The following is a 13,440-nucleotide window of genomic DNA, read 5'->3' on the forward strand; positions in this document are numbered from 1 at the left end:
CTAGGGGTAGTCCTGGTGGCGCGGGGCGCCAGGGCGCCGGGCCGGCAGGGGCGCACTGCGCACTGCACCCGCCCACCAGGGCAGGGGCACTGGAGCGATCTCGGCGCCCGAGCGCCTGACCTGCTTGAGATGGCCCTGTCCCCGGGACAGGTGAGGCTGCTGCTTATCCCTTATTTTCAAATCCGAAAGTTCAAATCCATGCAGCACTGGGGGGGGGGACTCCTGCTCAATCTGTTGAGTGTGGCCCTGGCCGTTCACCCAAAAGTCCTGCCCCAATGGCACTGCCGTTGTAGTCCTCACCTCCAGATGATGGACTGCAGCTCCCATCATTCCCAGCATTGCCAGTAGTCAGGAGTCGAAGTTCAGAAACAGCTACAGGACAGCCCGGTGGCAACACCTGGTCTATAGCAAAGCCTAAAAGAAAACCCATTTCTCCCATTTACATAACACAGCAGCATGACTCCCAAGACCACCGCGTGCCATAAAGGATTTTTATGTCAACATCACATAATAATGCTTAGTTTTTCAAACTGAAACTCAATTTTGTGAGGGTTTTTTTAAAACAACAACAACAACAACAACAACAACAACAACAACAACAACAACAACAACAACTAGAAGTCCCACCCTCCTATCTCCTAAGAAATAAGCCCCACTATTTCAGCAGGGCTTAGCTGGGCAAAATTAAATATTGTTGAAATTAATGGGACAGGTCAGTCACAACTTAGGCTGAAGCAAAAGGGAACGGGAACACTTCCCTCTCCTCAAGGAACAATGCCTCCCTTTCAGAAATACCCCCCGATTGACTTATTTATTGGAATTGTATACCGCCCATGAGCAAAAGATCTCAGATTTTTGTCTCACAAGACAAAAACCACCAGATGAAAGCACAAATAAATAGTAACAGAAACAACGAAACAATAACCCAGGGCAGAAAGCATTAATACCTTCAGCATGTTTTGCCCTCACTCTCAATGAGCCTTGCCTCGTCATAAAGCCAAATCTGATGCCATAGCAACCTTATACTGGGAATACTATCTGTAGAAGTGTTGTGTGGTGGGTCTTCAGTGATTTCAGCTCAGTGCAAATAAGAAACAGGAGGCAAGGATCTGGTACAACATCTTTTTACTTCAAAGAACAAGAGAGAGCCAGAACATGGGGAATGGGGAAAACTGGGGCTTATATAGTAACAGAGAACTAGCAGGGAAAAGATACATTTTGGCGGGAACCAATGGCAAGGATTCCCTCCAGCATAAACCAATCCAGCAGTGGATCCAAATCCTGCACTCTGAACCAGTAAATGATAGACGTTCCCGCTGGAACTTATACATTCAAATAAACTCTGTAATACAATACAATAACTCTATATTACAATACATACTTGGCTGTGCTATTACTTTAATACACAACAGAAGGAAGGTGCAGTTTTAAAAACAACAACAATGGTGTCAAAGCAAGTACTGAGGGTTAGTGAACAGCTCTCAAAGTTCAGCAGTCAATGGAGGGAGTTGAACACCTGACCAGGGCCAGCCCTGTCATTAGATAATGTGAGGCAGCTGCTTCAAGGCAGCAAATGCTGGGGGTCAAGGAGCAGCAATGAGGTACTGAAGGATGGAGCCGTGTGTGCTGTGCAGGCTGCCCCCAGTTTCCTAAACCAGCTGCTGTTCACAGCTCACTGCCCTATTGCCAAAACTGAAGTGAGAATTAGCTTGACTGTCCAATTGGCTTCTGTACATTTACCGCGAGTGGCAGGGGGTATCTTGACCAAAATGCCTTAGGCTGGCCCCACTCCTGGAAAGGTAAAAGGTAATTTGTAAAGGACCCCTGGACAGTTAAGTCCAGTCAAAGGCGACTATGGGGTGCGGCACTCATCAGTCATGCTGGCCACATGACCTGGAAAGCTGTCTGTGGACAAACTCCTAAAAATAAACCCTCCCTTTAACACACACACACACACACACCAACTGCAAACTTTATATTGTTCTACTGACCTGGGTATCACTGATTTTCTATGGGCATTGTCTAAAAAGGGAAATCAGCCACCTTTATGTTTCCCCTGAGAAAAGAAAAAGAGTTACGTTTAAGTCTGTCTGGAAAACCACAGTGAAAAAGACGCTTGCATAAATTTTGTATTTTTTTAAAGCAGAAGATAATAAAAATATATTTATCTTCTGCTTTAAAAAAAAATACAAAAGACACAAATCACATTGGAGCATACTCAGTCCAGCACAGTGAAGTGACCACACTGGACTGCCAAATTAGTTTTATTTCTCAGATTATCAACATCCCAGGAGTGATTTGGGTGTTATTTATTCCTGCTATGAAGTCAAATGCCGGTGACTTCATCATGCCAAAAGCAGCTGCGTTAAAAGAGGTGGGTGTGGAAGTGTGTATCAGTCTCAGCGACAGAGGGAGGAGCTGCTTCAGCACTCTTTGGAAACCACAAGAAAACTCTTCAGAATCATTCACAAAGGCACTCCTCAGCCAGCCCCAGTGCTCCCAGAGCTACACAAGTCTTTGCTAGAAAGGTACGTACTTCTGCTTCTCTCTGACTTCATAACTCTGTTAACGCTGGAATTTCCCCAAAAGTTTTCTTAGCTCCCAGTTGCAGTTACTGATGAAGGCATTCTCCACTTCTTTTTCTGTGTTGCAAAAAATTCTGCTTTATTTAGAAACATTGGAAGCTGCCTCAGCCCAAGTTAGACCATGGGTCCGTGAAGGTTTCAGACAGGGAGCACTCTACATTCTACCTGGAGATGGAAGGAATCAAACTGGAGACCTTGTGCATGCAAAGCAAGTGCTGTACCACTGAGCTACAGCCTTTCCTCAGTATGTCCCTTTGTTCCCAAAGGGCTTGTTATTTCTACTTACTGCACTGCAGTGACAGGTTTTATCGATGAATGCAATTACTTGTTGGGAGTCAACATGCACACAAACGCGCACACACAGTCCCTTTGCCTCTGACACAATGGATGTGCACATACAGGTGATTTTGATAGTATTAAAGTTAGGGTGCCAAGGCAGGACTTGCCAGTGGGTTACATAAACGTCAGAGGCATGGGTCACTAAAGTTACAGTCCTAAAAGCGATTGCAAAAGGCAATGAGGCCCGCTGAACACAGGGGGACTTGCTTCTGAGTAAGCACGCACAGGATTGCTCTGCAAGTTACTAATGGGTGATTGGCTGGTGATGGCAGCCAGTTTCAAGGAGTTGTGGACCCTTCATCTTTGGGGTGATGCATGTAGAATGATGATCTTTAACTGTTGGATCAGGACCCATATGGGTTGTGCCTGCAGCATTGCCAGGACCGTTTCCTTTTGTTGTGCTTTTGGTTTTTCATTTTTTTCAAATGAGAGTGACAAGAGAAGGAAAACAGAGAGATAAAAGTGTAAAAATAATTGAAGTGGCTCCCAAGGTGCAGGCTGGAATGATGGATCCTATTTTTGAAAAGGCTGCAGAAGACAGTTATGGTTATGAAAAGAAACAACGGTTATCTGGTTCCTAGTGCAATTGCCTTGCTGTAGGAAATATGACATAGGGAATAGATAGTCTAGAAGAAGATAGTTCTAGGGAAGGAGATGCTACCCAATGCTGATCATACAAGTCACTTTGAATTGGTAGCCATCAATATGAGGTCATAAAATTCTCAGTGTGGCTTGCAGGTAGCTGCTCACCTGCAGAAGTGCTTATCTGGAAAGGCCATGAAATGTGATGAAAAAATAGCATTTACTTAAAAGCTGGAGAACCTGTGTTGTTGAACTCCAGCTCCCATCAACATAGTCTAGTCCAGGCACATCCAACAGATAGATCGTGATCTACCAGTAGATCACTGGACGTCTTTTGTAGATCACTGGTAGATCAGTGGCTCTCCCCAAAAAGCTGAACAACTTTGGCTCCCCTAAAAAAAGCTCAACATTTTGGCTCTTCACCCCCTTCCCTAAAAGAAGCTCAAAAAAATTGAGCTGAACACCCAAGAAATGGGCTTCCCTCTTCCCTAAAAAAGCTCAACAACTTTGACCTGAACGCCCCAAAAGGGGGTAGATCACTGCCAGTCTTTAACTCTGTGAGTAGATCACAGTCTCTTGGGAGTTGGCCACCCTTGCATAGTCAATTGTCAGGATGGTAGGCGTTGCAGTCCAACAGAGGTTCTCTACTCCAATTTTTAATTGATAGAAGGAAAAACAAAATCAAACGAACAAAAATCCCACACTGATATAAAGAAATGGAAAGAGGGGGACACAAGGCCCATGAGACAAGATGAAGCAACTACCTCAGGTGGCAGGGTCCACTGTGGGCAGCAGACCCTGATGTCAATCTCTTCTCTGTTTCTGATGTAGATCTTCCCTGCCCCCCATGTTCTTTGGTGGGGAGGCACCATTTTGGAGGTCCGCCTCAGGTACTGCAATGTCTTTGGCTGGCCCGGTGGGGGGGGCATAAATACCCCATTAAATCTCTAATGCATGTTCAGCTGCAAATAACCTATTAAGCTGCAAATAACCTTTTATGTAAGGGGGAAACTCCTACATAAAAGCTTCTCTTTCCTGAGGGAATCTGCAGGAAGAAACAGATAGGGTTTGTTTTCCTGGCAGCTTTGTCTGCTATAGGGAGTATGGGATATGTGCTCAAGCTTGATTACTAAAAGGATCATAGAACTGTAGAGTTAGTCCAATCCCCTGAAAAGCAACAATCACAGCTAAAGAATTCCCTGTTTAAAATCCAACCTCTGCTTAAAAACCTCCAGTGGTGGAGGGTTTAGCACCTTCCGAGGTGGTCCATTCTACTGGTCCCAACTGGGAGATTCTGGAATCAGACAGTTGATGAGAAGAAGGACTGTTTCAATTGACCTCAACTCTCACTGGAATACAAGAGGCAGCCTTAGAACATTGGCGCACCTAACACTACATTGTCTGCATTGATTGGTTGTGGTTCTCCAGGGCTTCAAAAGGGACTTTCATTGTCCTAGTTGAAGATGCCAGGGCAGTGAAGTTAGGAGATTAGGTGGTATCCACCTAGGTCATTCCATCAATGCAGGCATTTCAACTTGCACAACAGAACAACATTTGTTCTGTGAGTTCCTCCAACCTTCTACAGCAGAGGGCAGGGAGACGAGTGGGGGAAGTTCCATTGTACAAGTGGAAACTCTTCCATTGATTGAATGAGTTACAGGTAGGTAGCCGGGTTGGTCTGCCGTAGTCGAAACAAAATAGAAAAATTCCTTCCAGTAGCACCTTAGAGACTAACTAAGTTTGTCTTTGGTATGAGCTTTCGTGTGCATGCACACTTCAGATACACTGAAACAGAAGTCACCAGACCCTTGTATATAGTGAGAGGGTGGGGAGGGGTATTACTCAGAAGGGTGGTGGGAATGGGTGATTGGCTGATAGGTGTGGTAAACCTGTTGACGACTGTTAACGACTGCAATTGGTCTTACAGGAAAAAGCAAGGGGTGAGATGGCTAAAAAAGCTTTAGCATGTATAATGAGATAAGAATCCATTGTCTCTATTCAGACCAGGTCTCTCCATGGTTTTAAGTTTGGTACTGTAATAAGTTGCAATTCCGCAACTTCTCTTTCCAGTCCATTTCTGAAATTCTTTTGTAATAAGACAGCTACTTTGAGATCTTGTATAGAATGTCCTGGGAGATTGAAGTGTTCTCCTACTGGTTTCTCCGTCTTGTGATTCCTGATGTCAACACCACCCCTTGGCAGATGTGTTCAAATACTTTCCCTTGATTCTTTGGGAAGTGTGGACTGCTAATGGGAGGCAATGTAATATTATCTGAGTGTAGAACCCGAACCATTGTCTTGGCTTTTTAGCAGAAAACATTGGGAGTCTTGCTCAGAAAGTTTGTTTTGGAGTTGAGGTGGCTTCCAGGGCTGAAGCCTCTGAGCCATAACCAGGCTTCACACCTGTGTAAACCAATGAACGTAACTTTCTCCTTGAGATTAATAATGGGAGCTGAATACAATAGAGACCCTCTGGTTAATGCAGGCCAGTGGAAGATGTCAAAGGACAGACAACATTCTTTCTCTTAGAGACTTTAACAGGCTGGCGTGCGTGGTTTTAGGCAGGAAACAAGAGGCAGATGTTTGTCCTGCTTTTTGCCACAAGCTGCATTTCTCTGGCAGAAGAATGCAAGTTTGAAACCAGAAAATTCTGCTTTGTCTACCTGACCACTCCATTCTCCACCTCCTGAAGGAGGGTTTCCTGTCTCTGACTTTTAATTTCATGTGATGACTTATCAAGTAGCACTTATTTGGGGAGGGGCAGCCTGCCACACTGGGGGAAATGCACACAAAGCTGCACTGAGAAGGGGCATGCTCCTTGCCAATTTCAGGCAATAAAGTGGTGTAGGTCATATCCTGCAAAAGAGAAAATGATGAGTTCCCCTTAACCTTGGCATAGCTCATCCCCCCTATGAAGCTGGGAATTAACAGCTTAGCTTGTGATGAGAAGCCTAATATGTGAAGCACCATCCATAAATTGCTTCACTCAGTTCTGGCACCTCTCAGGTGGGCACCATGGCCATTCTAAGAGATGAGGGAGAATGAGAGAGGTGTTCATGGTGAGTTCCGGCACCTCTTTTCCTAGAAAAATATCACTGGTTCTAAGTATTAAAAAAACAAAGCCCCAAGTTGCTTTTTTCCATTCTTTTTTACTCAGCTCACTCTTGAAAAGCATGTTTTTTTTAAACCTTCAGAACGTGTCTTTTTATCATGGACTGTTTCTAGAGCATGTTTTACTGTACAAAGTGCTTTACAGTCCTTGTTTCTGTCCAGCCTCCTTTACGGGGATGGTGGTTTGTATTTATTGCCAATGCAATCAGAGAAGGGGTTTTGCTCAGGAGGAAAGAGGTAAATCTCACTCCTCATCTGCTATAATAAAAATAATAATTTATTCTTTATACCCCGCCCATCTGGCTGGGTTTCCCCAGCCACTCTGGGCGGCTTCCAACAGAAAAATAAAATAATTGATTAAAGATTAAAAGCCTCCCTAAACAGGGCTGCCTTCAGATGTCTTCTAAAAATCTGGTAACTGTTTTTCTCTGCTATAGACTCTTGATAATTATCTGCACCTCCTGTTGATTAAAAAAACTGCAGGGTAACTATAGTAGGCCCTGACATTTGAGAAAAATTGAGACTTAAGGAGAATGGCAGTGGCTTGGTTTAGTGTTACATGCAGTCAGGACACATATCTATCTATCTCATACCCTCCAACTCCCGGATTGAAAAATCCGGGATCAGCGGCGGCGCGGCACCGGAAGTCGCTTCTACGCAGCGGTGCAGCACCAGAAGTCACTTCTACGTATGTCCAGACATGTGCAGACAGCCAGGAGCCAGGACATGGCCACCGGCAGGAGCTTTATGGGATATTTATGGGATATAATCAATTCGGGATAACAGTGGGAAACGGTAACAAAATACAGGGGTTTCCCGTGAAAAATGGGAGACTTGGCAACTATAACCTATCTATCTTTGAAACTGGGAGCTCATTCCATTCACCAACTCTCCTGCCACTTCCCCCCCCCCCAACATTAAATCCCTAGAACTTTCCCTTCCCACTTCCCAACCTGATTTCCCAGTCTGATTTCTTCAAGCAAATTCAGGATTGTGATGTGGCACTACAAAGCCTCCAATGGGGCATGTGTGATGACAGCCTTACATTTTTATGTATATAGGAAGATATGCACACAAACACTCACTCATTCATTCATTCATTCTCATTTGTATTAGGGCAGGGGTCAAATCCAGCCCTATCAAGTGAAGCCACCAAGTTACCATATTTTTTCGTGTATAAGACTAGGACCCCCCCCCCAAAAAAGTCAAAAATTGGGGGATGTCTTATACTCTGTGCCATCTCCCCCCATTTTCTTAAATCTGAGTGCCCCCAAATAGGGGGTGTCTTATACATGGGGGTGTCTTATAGATGGAAAAAATACAGTATATGGCTTCACTAGGCGATGAAACAAATGTATGGAGGGCAAGGTTATAAGGATGACTATGTACTTCCTGAAGTATCAGAGGCAGCCTGCTGGGGAACAACAGCAGGAGAGGGCTGTTGTCTTCCCATCATCTTTGTGAGAGGCATCTGGTTGGCCACTGCAGAAAAGAGGATGCTGGGCAGGCCTTTGGTCTAATCCAGCAGGACTCTCCTTATCTTGGTATCTGCAAAGGGTGAGTGAATTGCCTCTGCCTTTGGACACTCCCCCCCTCCTCCAGACATTAGAAATATATTAAATTGGATGACATGAAGGGAAGCAAAATGGCAGGCAGACAGGTCCTACAAGTCACAGGGGAAATTGCCCTCTTTGATAAAGATCTCCGGCGCAGACATTTTTCTGGCACACTGTCAGAAAGGTACGTTATGTGGTCATTTGGATGGCCACGTAATTGTATTGTACAAGAAATCCACTGCCTACAGTATTCAATTTATCTTTTGAGCTAGTTGCATGGCAGCTCCGTCAGACAATGCCAGTGGCATCTCTGCAGTTTACTGCTTCTTTCCTGACGCAGGCAAAAACTATTCTGCTTGTTAAAAAGAGATCAGGAATTATTTTCATCAGATGAAGCTGATGTTGCTTTCCATTAGGATCAAGACTGTTTTATTCTTTTAAAAAAAACAACCCCGGGAAAGACCCAGAAACATAAACAACCTAGTTTGAGGCATAGGCTCCTTTATTTTTCTTAGAGGTTTCTGAAATCCTTGCTGCGAAATAGTGAATGGTGTTGCGTTCTGACCTACAGGTCTTCAATAACCTGATTGTAGGATTGCCTTTATACTGAATAAATCCAGTTGTACATGTAGTCCAATATTGTCTACATCAGGACGGCAGAGCCTCAGCAAGCGTGGCCAGTGGCCAGGGGTGGTGGCAGGTGTTCTCCAACAACACCTGGAAGGCATTGTGCTAAGAAAGGGCAGCTTAGGAGGACTATGAATCTCGTCAACCCTTAAGATCAGGCTTCCTCAACCTCGGCCCTCCAGATGTTTTGAGACTACAATTCCCAGCATCCCTGACCACTGGTCCTGCTAGCTAGGGATCATGGGAGTTGTAGGTCAAAAACATTTGGAGGGCCGAGGTTGAGGAAGCCTGCTTAAGATTATCTAAAGCAGGCATAGGCAAACTTGGCACTCCAGATGTTTTGGGACTACAATTCCCATCAACCCTGACCACCAGTCCGGTTAGCTAGGGATCATGGGAGTTGTAGTCCCAAAACATCTGGAGGGCCGTGCTTGCCTATGCCTGATCTAAACCATGATTCAACATCATGAGAATGAGCCTAGACTTGCCTCAAGCTCATACCTTCTCCCCTGACATGGACATGAGGCCAAGTTTGGATGCTTTTGCTTCTGGGTTTTTTTGTAATTATTTTTTATTAAGGATTTTCTTGGGTTACAAAGGTAGTGCAATGTCTCATTTCCCCCCCCCCCTCCCATGTATCATTTTTACACATCAATTTTACTAGTTGAGACATTATGAGGAAGGGGGGAAAGAGGTGGATGGGTTGGGGAGTTGGGTGTGGTGGATTGCCGATGTTTCTGTTTTAGATCAGCTGCAGCCTGTTGTGTCGTCCAAACATGGACAATGTGGTTAAACCTTAACTATAACTCATCTTCAAACTCACCAAATATGAAAAAGCACAGGCATTTAAACCTTTACAAGCATAGGGAAGCAAAGGGGACAGCTTTGTCCATATATAGTTATACTTCCTTCTGCTAGCTTCTACAGTACTTTCTTCCTTTTTTAACATTTTTATTTGGTTTTACAAATATAATTTTATAACAATCCATATACATATCCATATCCATATATAGAGATTCTCTGAATCTTGAGTCTTCCTCCCATCCCCTTCATGGGACCTATTCCCAACATTTGAAACTGCATATTATTCCTTACTCTATATTTTATATCAATCCATATCATCCATAACATTTGTAACATTACAAATGAGATTAAAATCCTGCTAATGTTTCCATCTGCTTGCAATGGTGTCCTAAGTATATTATGAATTTTCCCCATTCTTTTTCAAAGTTTTTGTCCTCTTGGTTCCTGAGCTTTCCAGTCAGCTTTCCTATTTCGGCTTAGTCCATCAGCTTAGTTTGCCATTCTTCTCTGGTAGGTACTCTTTCTTCTTTTCATCTCTGGGCTAGTAACATCCATGGGCTGTTGTTACACACATAATCTTCTCTGTTCCTTTGGAATGTTGGAACCTATAATTCCTAATAGAATCATAGAGTTGGAAGAGACCACAAGGGCCATCCAGTCCAACCCCCTGCCAAGCAGGAAACACCACCAAAGCATTCTTGACATATGCCTGTCAAGCCTCCGCTTAAAGACCTCCAAAGAAGGAGACTCCACCACACTCCTTGGCAGCAAGTTCCACTGTCAAACAGCTCTTACTGTCAGGAAGTTCTTCCTAATGTTTAGGTGGAATCTTCTTTCTTGTAGCTTGAATCCATTGCTCCGTGACCGCTTCTCTGGAGCAGCAGAAAACAACCTTTCTCCCTCCACTATATGACATCATTTTATATATTTGAACATGGCTATCATATCACCCCTTAACCTTCTCTTATCCAGGCTAAACATACCCAGCTCCCTAAGCCATTCCTCATAAGGCATCGTTTCCAGGCCTTTGACCATTTTGGGTGCCCTCCTCTGGACACGTTCCAGCTTGTCAGTATCCTTCTTGAACTGTGGTGCCCAGAACTGGGCACAGTACTCCAGGTGAGGTCTGACCAGTGCAGAATAGAGTGGTACTATTACTTCCCTTGATCTAGATGCTATACTCCTATTGATGCAGCCCAGAATTGCATTGGCTTTTTTAGCTGCTGCATCACACTGTTGACTCATGTCAAGTTTGTGGTCTACCAAGACTCCTAGATCCTTTTCACATGTACTGCTCTCAAGCCAGGTGTCACCCACCCTGTATTTGTGCCTTTCTTTTTTTCTTTTTCTTTTTTTGCCCAAGTGTAGTACTTTACATTTCTCCCTGTAAAAATTCATCTTGTTTGCTTTGGCCCAGTTCTCTAATCTGTTAAGGTCATTTTGAAGTGTGATCCTGTCCTCTGGAGTATTAGCCACCCCTCCCAATTGGTGTCATCTGCAAACTTGCTCAGGATGCCCTCAAGCCCATCATCCAAGTCATTGATAAAGATGTTGAATAAGACTGGGCCCAAGACAAGACTGGGTCCAAGGCTTCTGTTCTTTTAACAAAAGTTATTTTAAACATTTTTTTTATTTCATTATTTATCATTTCCCAAAAAGCTTTCATTACCTTGCACAACAACCACATATGATAAAAAAGTATCTTCTCTTTCTTTACATTTCCAGCATGTATTTGTACTAGTTTTATACATTTTTGCTAACTTGCTAGGAGTCAAATACCACCGGTACATCATTTTCATATAATTTTCTTTCAGCGTGCAACATGCCGTAAATTTCAAATCTGTTTTCCATAACCTTTCCCAGTCTGCCATCTGGATATTTTGTCCAAAATTCTTTGCCCAGTGTATCATCATTACAGATTTAACCTGTTCATCTTTTGTATGTCACTCCAAGAGCAAACTGTACATTTTCGACAACAATGTAATGTTATTTTCTAACAACTCTTTTTGAAAACTTGATATCTCATAACTAAAGCCTTTCTTGTTATCCAGCTTAAAAATATCATTTAATTGGTGAAACTGTAACCAATCTGTTAATAACTCCCTTATCTCCTCATAACTAGCTAGCTTCTACTTTCTTATCTTTACTGCCTTCCCTTGCCCTTAACTCTTAAAGCAATGTTGTTCGGTCTTTTCTCACGGTTATCTTGCAAACATAATCTTCAAATTCCAACCGTCACTTGCTCATTCTTTTTCATGCACATTTCAAATTTCTTTAATTCTTTAATTCCTTCATAAGTGGTAGACTCGTAATCTGGGGAACCGGGTTCCTGTCTCCGCTCCTCCACATGCAGCTGCTGGGTGACCTTGGGCTAGTCACACTTCTTTGAAGTCTCTCAGCCCCACTCACCTTGTGGGGGAGGAAGGGAAAGGAGAATGTTAGCCGCTTTGAGACTCCTTAAGGTAGTGATAAAGCGGGATATCAATTCCAAACTCTTCTTCTTCTTCTTCTTCTTCTTCTTCTTCTTCTTCTTCTTCTTCTTCTTCTTCTTCTTCTTCTTCTTCTTCTTCTATTCTTCTAAAGTCAGGGCCTGTCACAGCTTTAATGTTTCAATTGCAACATCAGTTCTTATCCACCTAGGACATATGATCCAATTCTGTTTCCCCCCGTCCAGGGAGTCCCAGCTGTTTTCCCCACAGTAGCTCTGCTCTGCCTTCCTTATTTTGTCTAAATAATGCTCTTAAGGTTCAATCAGGGCCGGATTTAGCTTTGATGAGGCCCTAAGCTACTGAAGGTAATGGGGCCCTTTATATGTCCAGCTGTCCTTTGTCAACAACAGCTGTTTTTTGTGTTCAATATATGCTATATGGTAATTTATGGGCCTAATAGGTAAAGGTATCAAAAGCCATTTGCACATAACAAAATATGTATTTTATCAAAGTAATTGTTGAACTGATATACAATTAAGAAGTATATTAATAGTGAAATGCAATTAAGAAGAAGTATATTAATAGTGAAATAATTACCAGTGATATTTTTGGGAGCAGGCTAGCAGGCAGGGCCCATTACTTACACCATAGGAGCCTACACAACACAAAACACTGTTGCTGCATGTAGGTTTTATTTGTTTTTTATCTTATATTTTGGAAATGTACATCCAGCGGTTTTTTCCTTTAATTTTTTGGGGGGGGCCCCCAAGAGAGTAGGGCCCTAAGCTATAGCTTGTCTAGCTTATACGTAAATCTAGCACTATGGGACGCAGGTGGCGCTGTGGGTTAAACCACAGAGCTTAGGGCTTGCCAATCAGAAGGTCAGCAGTTCGAATCCCCACTACGGGGTGAGCTCCCGTTGCTCAGTCCCAGCTCCTGCCAACCTAGCAGTTCAAAAGCACGTCAAAGTGCAAGTAGATAAATAGGTACCGCTACAGCGGGAAGGTAAACGGCATTTCCGTGCACTGCTCTGGTTCGCCAGAAGCGGCTTTGTCATGCTGGCCACATGACCTGGAAGCTATACGCCAGCTCCCTCGGCCAATAATGCAAGATGAGCGCGCAACCCCAGAGTCGGTCACGACTGGACCTAATGGTCAGGGGTCCCTTTACCTTTAAATCTAGCACTGGGTTCAATCCAGTAGCATAGTAGGCTAACATTTTTGGTATCTCAGACATGTTTGTTGTGGGTCAATAAAGAGGCTTCCTAATCAAGTAATAATAGATAAGACTAGGTTTTTACTGCCAAACTTTGTCTGAGTTACTTACTTGATGCTTTCTGTGAGGCCATCTTACCTTAGAGATACCTGCTGTGGATTAATTCCCTGGACCAGCCTGAACTATGGGGAA

The 13,440-nt window shown here is 43.6% G+C and overlaps 1 protein-coding gene across 1 annotated transcript in view; it reads left to right on the forward strand.

Moving 5' to 3' along the window:
- The first annotated feature begins 2,331 nt into the window (after nt 1-2,331).
- The window catches only part of BDKRB2 (bradykinin receptor B2), a 28,188-nt gene continuing 17,079 nt past the window's right edge, over nt 2,332-13,440 (forward strand). The window contains exon 1 of the mRNA XM_035106595.3: nt 2,332-2,528. The gene's annotated coding sequence lies outside the window, so the exon portion shown is untranslated. The remainder of the gene's footprint in view (nt 2,529-13,440) is intronic.

Source organism: Zootoca vivipara, chromosome 1 (assembly GCF_965207765.1).
Source record: "Zootoca vivipara chromosome 1, rZooViv2.hap1.1, whole genome shotgun sequence".
Classification (NCBI taxonomy): Eukaryota; Metazoa; Chordata; class Lepidosauria; order Squamata; family Lacertidae; genus Zootoca; species Zootoca vivipara.